Source organism: Felis catus, chromosome D4 (assembly GCF_018350175.1).
Source record: "Felis catus isolate Fca126 chromosome D4, F.catus_Fca126_mat1.0, whole genome shotgun sequence".
NCBI lineage: Eukaryota > Metazoa > Chordata > Mammalia > Carnivora > Felidae > Felis > Felis catus.
Window position 1 is genome coordinate 14,437,580 of NC_058380.1, and position 12,348 is coordinate 14,449,927.

Consider the following 12,348-nt stretch of genomic DNA (forward strand, 5'->3'; position numbering starts at 1 on the left):
AAGTGCTTCTCAGAAAGGGAAGTGTGTCCTTGACTTCGTTTAATTTTCACCCTGATTTTGGAAGTAATGCAGCATGTTCACTGCACAAAATGTGCAAAATAAACACAAGTGCAAAATAAGGGATAGTGGTGTCCTGTAATCCTGCCCAGCCTCCCCCCCGCACCCCTCCCCCCCACCGCCTTCCACGTGTATGAAGGGAGAACACGAAGGAGCAGTTCCCCAAAGGCAGCCAAACGTGTAATGGTTGGAAACTTCTCAAAACAGTAGTCACTCAACCAGGGGCAATTTTGCCTCCCACCTCCAGGACAGTAGATAATGCCCAGAAACATTTTTGTTGTTACAACTTGGAAGATCTTACTTGCATGGAGTGACATGCTAAACCTCCTACGGTCCATAATATAGCCCTGCATAACAATGAACTATCCTGCCAAAGTGTTAATAGTGTCAAGGGTGAGAAACCCTGTTAATAAAGCTCTCAAAGTGTTCCAGTTCTATTTTTTTCACGACAAAATTTGCGAGTTAGGAAACTGCTGTGCCCACGACACTGGAGTCAGACTGGGTCCTTGACCGGTCAAGAGCCATTGTCAATATTTTGACACATCAGTCTCCAGACTCATGTGCAGAGACCTTTGGCACTTGTTCTGAAGTTCAGCTGCCTTGATGAGTGAGTATGTGTCCACATTTTGAAAGACAAGAGCAATCACTGGGAGCCAGCATCTCATGGCTCCAGGGGTCCCTGGCACCTCTCCCCTTCTAGAAGGAAGGAGCTCTGACCGGCAGAGGCATGAGCCAGAGGGAACACGGGGCTTAGAGAGTGGACTGAATAAGCACAAATAACCCTCTTAATACCAAAACCCATCACGTGGGACCCCCAAGTTCTCTTCCTCTCTCCCAACTAACTTTGATCTCTAACTTTTTCTTTTCTCCTTCCAACTCCATAGAGGAATTTAGAGTTTTGCCTTGTGGTGATGTTTATTCACGGTTGGTATTCCATGCCTACTGTTCTGCAACTGCCTTTCTTCTGCTCAAGAATGTCTTAGAGATTGTTCCCACGTTAACAAAGGGATCTAGTTCATGTAAGTGTTGCATAGCATTCCATAGCCTGAATATACATCTCAGTTTGTTTATTTGTTTGTTTATTGAGAGAGACAGTACCCAATCTGGGGAGATGAGCAGAGGGAAAGGGAGAGCAAATCCTAAGCAGGTTCCACACCCAAGGCAGAGCTCGACACAGGGCTTGATTCCACAACCCTGAGATCATGGCCTGAGCTGAAATCAAGAGTCTGATGTTCAACCAACTGAACCACCCAGGCATCCTTACATCATAGTTTGAAGAACACTTCGCCCAGAGATAAACATTTAGGTCATTTCCATTACTTTACAATTAAATATAATATTGAGGGGTAACCTTGATAATCATGCTTTTTTGTGTTACATGTGAATATTTTGCTGCAGTAGATATCAAGAAATACAATTGCTTTGTAGAAGGCTGTGTTCATTTAAAATTTCAATGGAAATTCCCAAATTGTCTAAAAAATTGCTAACCTAATCTAAATTATCACTGGAATCTTTTTTTCTGTTATTTATATTCCAACTATTTTCATCCAGTTTATTCTTTATCTTTAAATTTTGGGGGTTGTCGTTCATTTTATAGGTCTTAAAATATTGAAGTATTCAAATTTATCTTTCATTTCCTTTACAACGTAGGTCTTTTGGATGTTCGAGAGGCCTCCTCTCTTTCAGTCTTCTTTGGTATTTTCTTCTAATGTTGTCATCGTTTGGACGTTTGCACTTACCCTTTAACCTCTGCAGACAAGGCTGGCTTCCTAGGCACATCACCTGTGCACTTGTACAGGCTCTGTGCTTAGGAGGGCCCTGCAAACTATTACTAATTTTTTGTGAGGATGTGAGTGATGTGAATGAGGCAGTATAGACATTCACTTGAATTTGAATCTTGCCTCCAATACTCATCAGCTGTGTGACACCATGCACATGTCTTAATCTTCCAATGCCTCAGATTGCTCATCTTTAAAATGGGGGTAGTGACAAGATCAAGCCCACGTCATTGTTTTGTTGGTATAATGTCATCCAGGTTAAGGCCCTTAGGACAGCATCTGGCACATAGTAAATGTTTACTGATGTTTGCTTTTATATAAGGACTTTTTCCTGTCGTCATTTTCATATATATATATTTTTAAGTGTCAAGACTTACCTTTCACGTGAATCTCTTTTATGCAGTACTGACCAGGTTTTGTTCTGCAGGTTCCAAAATCCAAAAGACATCCATGGAAGGGGACTGAGAGGTTGCATAATCTACAAATCACACCTCCAGCACCTCCAAGTACAGAAGATAAATAACTAACTAAATAAATAAATGAATAAATAAATAAAGGCAAAACAGAAGTGAAGACCAGAAAGGAAAAAAAAAAGAAGAGACAAAGGGAGAGGGAAAAAAAATGTGATTTTCAACTGGAAAAGGTAAGCAACAATTAAAAAAAGAATTCTAAAAACTCATATAAATTAAAATTATTTTTATTTCGAGAGTGGGAGAAATTTCAAAGCATATGCTACATTCATGCAATTGGAAGCACCCAGAACGGATACTAATTAGAAATGAGGCCAGGTGGTCTAAACAATTTAGTTGGGAAAAATTTACTCGACTCCTCGGCACCTAATTAAATCAAACCAGTTATTTAGCCAGAAAATTGAATTTTAGCCATATAGTCACTATTAGGCGGCCCCCACTTCAATGTCTATGTATTGTAGGTTCTCTGTGACTGTGTATTGCTTGATTAATGTTTACATATAGGTTATCTCCAGCTTTCAAATCCAGCGGCTTAAAATGTTATTTATTTTGATTACATAGAAATGGCCCAGAGATTCTCAAACTTAGTCAGCATAAGCAAGATTGGAAGCTAGCTATTATCTAGAGGACTGGCTTCCAAATTTGACTGTGCATCTCATTTATGTAAACAGTTAAAATACAATAAACACAAATTCCCAGAGCCCCTATAGACCTGTATTAGAATATATAGGAAGTGAGGCTCAGAAATCTGTATTGTAGATATGCAGAAACAGTGGAGGGCATGTGATTTGGACATAGATGTCCAGACCAGTGTTTCAGGACCACTAGTTTCACTGAATTCAGGCAGCGCCTTTATAATAATTTCTGCAGGGAGCCTTGGCTACTGATGCAGAGCTCATCACCATTAAAAACACCTCAGCCTGTTAAAAGATTCTTCTAAAATTGAGTCCAAATCTGCCTCAGTGTGCATAGTTTTCATCTTTTAACATAGGAAGACCATTGCCACGTCACTCTTATTCACTGATGACCCGAAGGAAGAGTTTATTGGGCAGTTTGCACTTTGTATTTTTTCCATCTCCCTCTGCCATTTTCAGGGTTAGAAAAGATCACTTTTAAGAGAAAATAGTCGGCTGATGAGGCTAATTAACCTCTGTTGACCATTCTCATCTCAAGACACTTTGGAAATTTCACAGTTGGTTCTCTCTCTGAGCGAGGCAGACTTTCAATCCATAATCAACAATCCATCAACAAATATTTTTTTAAGAACTAAGCTTATGCCAAGGACCCTGCTAGGCAATTTACATGCATTAGCTCGCTCCATCATTGTTCACAGTAGGCCTTCGAAGCCAGTACTAAACTGCTCAAGTCTCACATGAAAGAAGACTAAATCTCAAGATTTTAAGTAGCTCGTACAAGTGGCAGAGACAGGAATTTAAAAAAGGCTGTTGGAGGGTGCCTGGGGGGCTCAGTCAGTTATGCGTCTGACTCGGCTCAGGTCATGATCTCACAGTTCGTGGGTTTGATCCCTGCATTGGGCTCTGTGCTGAGGGCCCAGAGCCTGAAGCCTGCTTCGGATTCTGTGTCTCCCTCTCTCTCTGCCCCTTCCCCACTCACGCTCCGTCTCTCAAAAATAAACATTGAAAAAAATGTAAAAAATAAAAAAATAAAAAGGTCTGTTGGAATCTCAAGCCCTTGTTCTAAGCAAGCACCCCATGTCCCTAGAGCTGCCTGCCTTTTTTGTATCCCAAACGTCCTGATCTTGCCCTCTTCTTTCTGGATGTTTTGATTCTTAGTAGATTCTGAGTCAGTTGCCTGCCCAGAATACTAGGGCTGCGTGGATCTTTAAGTCATGCCTGAGATAACTTTCCTCCCGCACTTGTGACCTCTGAGTCTCACCCCTTGCTCTTAGAGATCACTGCATGGCTCAGAACTGTGGTGCCAGGGGCTCCTCCGTGGTGGACAGCTCTTTCTCTGCCTTGCCAGAGACCCATGGACTGTTTTCCTGGGGGAGTTCTGCTCTGGCTTCTTTCCCTCCCTTTCACATAGTCCCTCCTCCTCCTGATCCCCCCACCCAGCATCCATATCTTCTTCCTAAAACCTTGGCTCTGACGTTATTTACAGCTGAAGATGAAACCTTAGATTTTAGGCTTTTTTGTTGACTGTATCTGTTCATTTGCTTGAGTAATTATAAATATGTTCTCAGATCCCATGTCCTTTATTCCAGTGTCTTTTTTATCTGAAAATTTATTGTTGGTTTTATTAACATTAGCACATAAATATATGTCTTTGACAACTAAATTTACAGCTTTGGGTTAAATGTAAAATGAATAGTTTCCTTAATGATTAATTCTGAAGTATGCTATACTATTTTATGACTTTATTTATTAACAGGAAACATCCAGTAGATTACATTATTTATATAAATTATATAAATACAATCACATAATATATGATATATATAAATAGTATATAAATATATATTATATAAATAAATAAAATAAATTTATTTAAATTTATTTAAAATATATAAATATATATTATATATAAATTTTTATAATGTAAATTTATATCTAAATTACATATAAATTTAAGTTATATATATAAAATATAAATGTATATATTTATACTTTATATAATATATAAAGTTCTAGAGTATATATGCTTTATATATATTTATATATTATATATACTTTATATATTATGTATACTTTATATATTTTTATATATTATACATATACTTTATATATATTTATATATTATACATATACTTTATATATTTATATAAATAAATAAATTATATAACTTAAAAATATAAGTGTATATTACATAAATATATATTATATATTAAATTACATACATAAATATATATATTCATATTTATACTTTATATAGTATGTAAAGTTCTAGAGTATATATACTTTATATATGTTTATGTGTATTACATATACTTTATATATTATATATATTTTGTACTTTATATATATTTATATATTATACATATACTTTATATATATTTATATAAATAAGTAAATTACAAAATTTAAAAATGTAAGTATATTATATATATATATAAATATATATTAAATTACATACATATGTAGATGTAAATATATATTTATATTTATGTAATATATAAAGTTCTAGAGTATATATACTTTATATATTTGTATGTATTATATATACTTTATATTTATATAAATTATATAATTTAAAAATATGAATATAGATTATATAAATATAAATATATTATACATAAATAATATATAATACAAATTATATAAATATAATTACATAATATGTAATATATTATATGTAATTATTTTTATAATTATATTATTGCTTATATTATTATAGCATCCATATGATTATTTAAAGGTATATTCTAAATAATATCTAGTTATTTAAATATAATAATCATGATGATAGTGATATTTTTTATTTTAATTTTTTTAATGTTTATTTTTATTTTTGAGAGTTAGGGAGAGAGAAAGAGAATGCGAGCTGGGGAGGGGCAGAGAGAGAGGCAGACACAGAATCAGAAGCAGGCTCCAAGCTGTCATCCAGAGCCCGATGCTGGGCTTGAACTCTTGAACGGTGAGATCATGACCTGGGCTGAAGTCGGACCCTTAACCTACTGAGCCACCCGAGTGCCCCAACAATGATCCTTTTAAATAACCACTCCTTACCTCCTGGCACCCATTACTTCAAGGTTTCTATTTATGCAGAATTTTCTTCTTTTACCCTCACAACTTCCCTGTGTATCTGGCAAAATTAACATGGTCCCCTCCCTAAATCGTTTTTCATGGTATGCAAGACACTGGGTATGTTCTCATGTGGTCTTTCACCTATTCATATGCTCCTGTCCACATTTTTTACAAGAGACTAGTATAAGGACGTAAAATGCAAGAGAGATATTAGCTGACCAAGCACTTTAAGCATTTCAGTTGGTGACCCCAGTATTTGCTACTCATGGTCTCCAAGTCTCAATCTTAGAATTTTATCTCTGGGATGTGTTCTAGAGTCTCCCTACCGACATGTGGTCTCCAGACCAACAGCACCAGCATCACTTAGAAGCTTGTTGGAAGTGCAAACTCAGGCCCCACCCCAACCTGCATTTTGGCGAGATTCCCAGGTGACTCATTCATCCATTAAATCTTGTTGACTTTAAAAGAACCCTGGGTGCAGCATAGAGCAATTGTCTTCGTTATCATCTTACCGCTTTACTAGAGGGAGAATCCCCATGATGGTGCTTGAACATACCTGTTGGGAGGTATTACCTTCATACATATCTAAATAATTTGAGGAGACCTAGGAATTCTGTAAAAGGAATTGGAAGTGCCCTATTATCTCCTTTATTGGTTCTTTTATAAATGAAGGAAGATGGTGAAGAGCACATTTAACAGGCAAAGTGCTAGAAGGCCCATGTCTATGCTTATTCGATTTAATTAATTTTCTTTGCCTTTTTTATAACAGCTTCCAACCTCCTTTGGTTAGCTCCAGCCTAGTGATAACAATAGCAACACGGGGCCGGCATCTAGCAGCGCAGTTTTCTCATCTATAAAATGGGAAATAACAGGACTTAACTCATAGGTTGTCATGAGGGTTCAATGAATTAATACAAATGAGATGTTTAGACCAGTTCCTGGCATATCGTAAATGCTCAATAAGTGTTAGCTCTAGCTGTTTAAAAGTGCTTCCTCAGGCCTTGCTATAAGCACCTTAATTACCTTATTTAAGGTCATCTTCCACTGATATTGTAATTCTAGAGTCTCTTAGATAATTTTCCCTCTTTTTGATTTATGCTTTCTTAATGACTTACCACCCAAGAGGCAGAGTAAGGTAAAAACATCACTGAAGACCATCCTCATTCTTTGATTTCTAGCCAAAAAAAGAAAATGGAAGGAAAGATACATCCCACAATTAAATCTTTCCTGGGGAGGAAGTAATAAAGTTACACATTTATGTTAGCTATTATAAAAAGGGAAATAACTAGCTGAGTTTTATTTTCTTAATTAAGACATGAAAGAGGGAAACTAAGGTAACCGTCTTTATCAAAAACTCACCATAAAACTTCTAGTTCCAGAATATTTTAAGTTTAGCTGTCTTTTTTATTACCAAATACCATTCCCTCCCTTACTTTCTTTCCTGAAATATAATTACTTACAACAAAAACAAAAAAATGAAATGAGGTTGATAATGTATAGAGAATAATACCCTGTTAAAAATCCTTCTAACTATTAGCCTAAAGGAAAATATTTATGTATGCGTTCTCATAAACTAATGCTTTCACTGCACATGATCATATTTATAAGGTAAAACATTACATGATAGTTAACAGTAGTTAATACTTCTTAAAATTATGAGAAAGAAATAGATTGGCTAAAAAATAGCATTTTTTGACCTTTTCATTTATGACCTACCTGCCTTCTTGAAGGTTTTTGGGGAATTTTCCTAGGTTTGAATTTTTTTAGAGGTTAATGACGAGTAAAATTTCTGATGTAATGATGTCCGTTGTAACTGAAACCAACAAGGCAAGTTCCTGATCTACTACATTCCAAACGGTTTAAACAGTAAAAATCATCCAAGTCCAAGGAAATAGACAGGAACTTTTTCACTTGAGCACGCCTATGTCTACAGAACTTAAGTTCCTTACTCATAAAATCAATACAAGACTAAGTCAGCACTTAAACTGATTAACTTTAAATTTGGCTGAAGATTTTTATGTTCACTATGCTATATATTAGTTCAGATGTACAGAGCCTTCTAGGCATATATTTCTTTATTATATAAATTAGTTGGTTTTGATTAAAAACAATACCATATAATCTTTATAGCAGAACTTAGTTGGTGTATTCAGAAAGCCATTTGATTTTAAAAAATAATGTTTATTTCTAAATGAATATTTGGTTCCAAATTAATGTATTCTTTTTGAAACAAAATACCAAGAATAGTAACATCTCCCTTGACCACGTTCCCACCAAACCCCGTGGCTTCCCCAAATGTAACCACATTATCAATATGTTGGATATCTTTTTTTTAAAGCTTTTTATTTAAATTCACATTCGTTAACACACAGTGTTATATTCGTTTCTGATGTACAATACAGTGCTTCAACACTCCCATACGTCACCTGGTGCTCATCGCAAGTGCACTCCTTAATCCCTATCATGTATTCCACCTATCCCTCTCCCCTCTGGTAACCATCAGTTTGTACTCTATATTTAAGAGTCTATTTTCTTGGGGCACTTGGGTGGCTCAGTAGGTTGAGCATCCGACTTGGGCTCGGGTCATGATCTCCTGGTTTGTGAGTTCAAACCCCCATTGGGCTCACTGCTGTCAGTGCAGAACCCGCTTCGGGTACTCTGTCTCTCTTTCTCTCAAAAATTAAGTAAACATAAAAAAATAATAAAAATTCTTGAACCTTGTCTTTAAAAAAGAAGAGTCTATTTTCTTGGTCTGCCTCTCCTTTTTTCCCGTTTGTTCATTTGTTTTGTTTCTTAAATTCTACATATGAGTGAAATCCTGTGGTATTTTATTTTTTTAAATAATCTCTATACCCAACATGGGGCTCAAAATTACAATCTGGAGATCAAGAGTCCTACACTCTACCGAATGAGCCAGCCAGATGCGATATATATTTTTAAAGGTTCAATGGGGTGCGTGGGTTATTTCAGCAGCTGACTCTTGGTTTTGGCTGAGGTCAAGATCTCAGGGTTGTGGTATTGAGCCCCATGTTGGGCTCTATGCTGAGTGTGGAGCCTGCTTAAGATCCTCTCTTTCCCTCTGCCTCTCCTCCACTTGCACTCTCTCTCCCTCTAAAAAACAAAATAAAACAAAGCAAAACCAAAACCAAAACCAAAAAAGGTTCTGTAATGTTTAACCATATGGATTTACTATAATTTATTTAATAATTTTCACAGATTGGGCATTTCTCATATTTTTGTTCATGTTTGAATATCTCTCTAGGATAAATTTATAGAAATGGAATTACTAGGACCAAGACATAAACCTTATTGAAAGCTTTTGACACACATTAGCAAATTTTTTTTTTAAATACCAATTTAGACCAATGTGTGGCATATTCATTTTCAAATCCCCAGTGCTTAGCTAGTACTTTGCCTACACTATAATAAGCTCTCAGTGGATGCTGCTTATTTTTTTCTATTCCTCCTGGACATTTTCCTTTTGCTTACGTATCTTTATTACGAGCTCGTCTTTGGCTCTGATGGCGCATTGTCAGGCAATTATTTCCTTGAATCAAGATGACATTATCTGATTAGTCAGTCCTCAAAGCTATGTTTATATAGGTATAACCTCTTAGGTAGTAATCATGAGAATATTTTCCTTGATATACAGCATCTATACCTTCTTTCCTTTAATGAGAATTTGTTCTTCATATTCTTTCTAATTGATATCTATAGGAAATAGGTTTTGGTGAAAGCAAAGAGTTCAGTATGGATTGTGGGGTCTTGAAAGTGGCCCCTGGGTGTCTTGGAGCTCAGGGATGGAAATTTCTATCTGAGATGCTCAAGGAAAGGTGACTGGATATAAAATAATGGTACTCAAGTAAATCGCAGTAGATAACTATATGATTGCATTGAGCATATGAAGTTCAAGAAGGGGCAACACAAATGTATAGCGACTGAAGATAAAATAGTGGTTAACTCTGGGAAGGCAGGCTGAACTGAGAAGGAGCACGAGAACACTTCTTTGGGTGAAATGAAAATGTTCTATATTCAATCGGAATGGTGGACATATGTTTACACAAATGTAAAATGTTATCGAGCCGTACATCTTGCATTTGTGCATTTTAATGAAAAATACCTTCGGGGGTTTATGTGTTTTCACTTCCCTTCTTATAGGGACAAGTCAGTGGGAAAGTTTGCAAGTACCCCCATGTGAATTAGGAATTTACTAAATTGTAAATTAGCGGAGTGATGTTATTTATTCAAAAGGTATTTATTCATGTCTACTATATTCCAGATGTGTTGGTTTCCGTTAATAAAATCATTCTGGTAGAAGAGTGAAAGTTAGGTTGGCAAAAGTGATACTGGAAGCAGGGAGAAAGTTAGGAAGATGTTACACTAGTTCAGTTAAGAGACAATAAAACCTGGAACTAGAGCAGAAGCAGAAGGGATGGGAAAGAGGAAATGAATGAGAGACATGCTAAGGGCTGTGTGTACAATCTCTTAACCTACTGGTCTGTGTGTGAGGGAACAGCTTAGTTCTAACCTTTCTACTTTAGCACATCACTCAACACCGTGTTAAACAATGATCTCTTTATATTCTTCCTCACCACGTTGCAAGCCCTTGAGCAAAGAAATGCCGTCTTGGTATCTCCAGCTTGTGGCAGGATGCCTGGCACATAGCAGGTGCTTGGTAAATGTGTGCCAATTAATGGAATATCTTTTTATTTTTCAATTTTTTTATTATTGAAGTGTAGTGGACATGCAATGTTATATTAGTTTCAGGCATATAACATAGTGATTTGGCAGTTCTATATATTACTCAGTCCTCACCACAATAAGTGTAGTTGCCATTTGTCACATACACAGTTATTATAGTATTAGTGACACTGTACTTTGCATCTCTGTGATTCATTTATTTTCTAAGTGGAAGTTTGTACCTCTTAATCTCCTTCACCTACGCATTCCCCCACCTACCTCCTCTTTGGCAACGACTAGTTTGTCCTGTATATTTAAGTGTCTGTTTGGTTTTCTTTTGTTCGGTTGTTTTACTTTTTTAGATTCCACATACAAGTGAAATCATACGGTATTTGTTTTTGCTGGTCTGGCTTATTTCACTTAGCATAATGCCTTCTAGGTTCATCCATATTGTCACAAATGGCAATGTCTCATTCTTTTTTTTAGGGCTGGGTAATATTCCTTTTCTTTATCCATTTATCTATCAGTGGACATTTGGGTTACTTTTACATCTTGTCTATAATAAATAATCCTTCAAGAAACATAAGGGTACTGTGACCCTTGGTGGCTCAGTCAGTTGAGTGTCTGATTTGTGATTTCAGCACAGGTCATGATCTCATCGTTTGTAAGATCGAGCCCCACATTGGGCTCTGTGCTGACAGCATGGAGCCTGCTTGGGATTGTCTCTCCCCCACTCTCTCTGCCCCTCCACCACTCTCTCTCAAAATAAATAAACATTAAAAAAATAAACATAGGGGTGCATATATCTTTTTCAGATTAATGTATTCATTTTCTTTGGGTAAATGCCCAACAGTAGAATTACTGGATCATATGGTATTTCTGTTTTTAATTTTGTGAGGTACCTCCATACTGTTTTCCTTAGTGGTTGTACCAATTTATAGTCCCACTACCAATGCACAGGAGTTCTATTTTCTACATATGCTCACCAACACTTGTTATTTCTTGTATTTTTGGTACTAGCCATTCTGACTGGTATGAGACAATATCTCATTGTGGTTTTGATTTGCATTTCCCCGACAATTAGTGATGCTGAGAATCTTCCCATGTGTCTGTTGGCCATCTGGATGTCTTCTTTGGAAAAATGTCTATACTCATCCTCTGCCCATGCTTGAAGTGGATTGTTTGGTCTTTTGGGGTTCAGTTGTATAAGTTCTTTATATATTTTGGAGATTAACCTTGTCTCAGGCATATACTTTGCAAAAATCTTCTCCCATTCAGTGTGTTTCTTTTTGTTTTGTTGATGGTTTTCTTTGCTAGGTAAAACCTTTTCGTTTGGGAAATGAGATATCTTTGGCAGCAGGAAGATCAGGGGAAAGAATGCAGGAGTAGTATAAGGTCAAAAGGCTGTGAGAGGGGTAAGTGGCAAGGATGAGCAATGAGATTGGATATTCTTGGGCTGGTATGGGCTGAAGTTCCATGTGGTGTTTAAGGTCTAAGGGCACGAGGAAACCCTAGTTTTTTCTAAGGGTTGTTTTGCTATCTTTTTAGATAGTTCTCCCCTGATACTTAGAAGGAAGAATTTGCTGGCCTCTAGGATGTCACCTTCTGAATGAAATCCTAGAATTTAAGCTAGCTAGGAGTCCAGGGTCTTTAAAGTTG

At 36.3% G+C, this 12,348-nt stretch overlaps 1 long non-coding RNA gene across 1 annotated transcript; it reads right to left on the reverse strand.

Moving 5' to 3' along the window:
• Nucleotides 1-2,223: 2,223 nt before the first annotated feature.
• Nucleotides 2,224-7,880, reverse strand: LOC123381629. The gene is made up of 3 exons (XR_006588886.1): nt 7,726-7,880; nt 7,125-7,183; nt 2,224-2,362 (listed from the first exon to the last, which is right to left on the reverse strand). It is a non-coding gene; the product is annotated as an uncharacterized LOC123381629 (long non-coding RNA).
• Nucleotides 7,881-12,348: the final 4,468 nt, after the last annotated feature.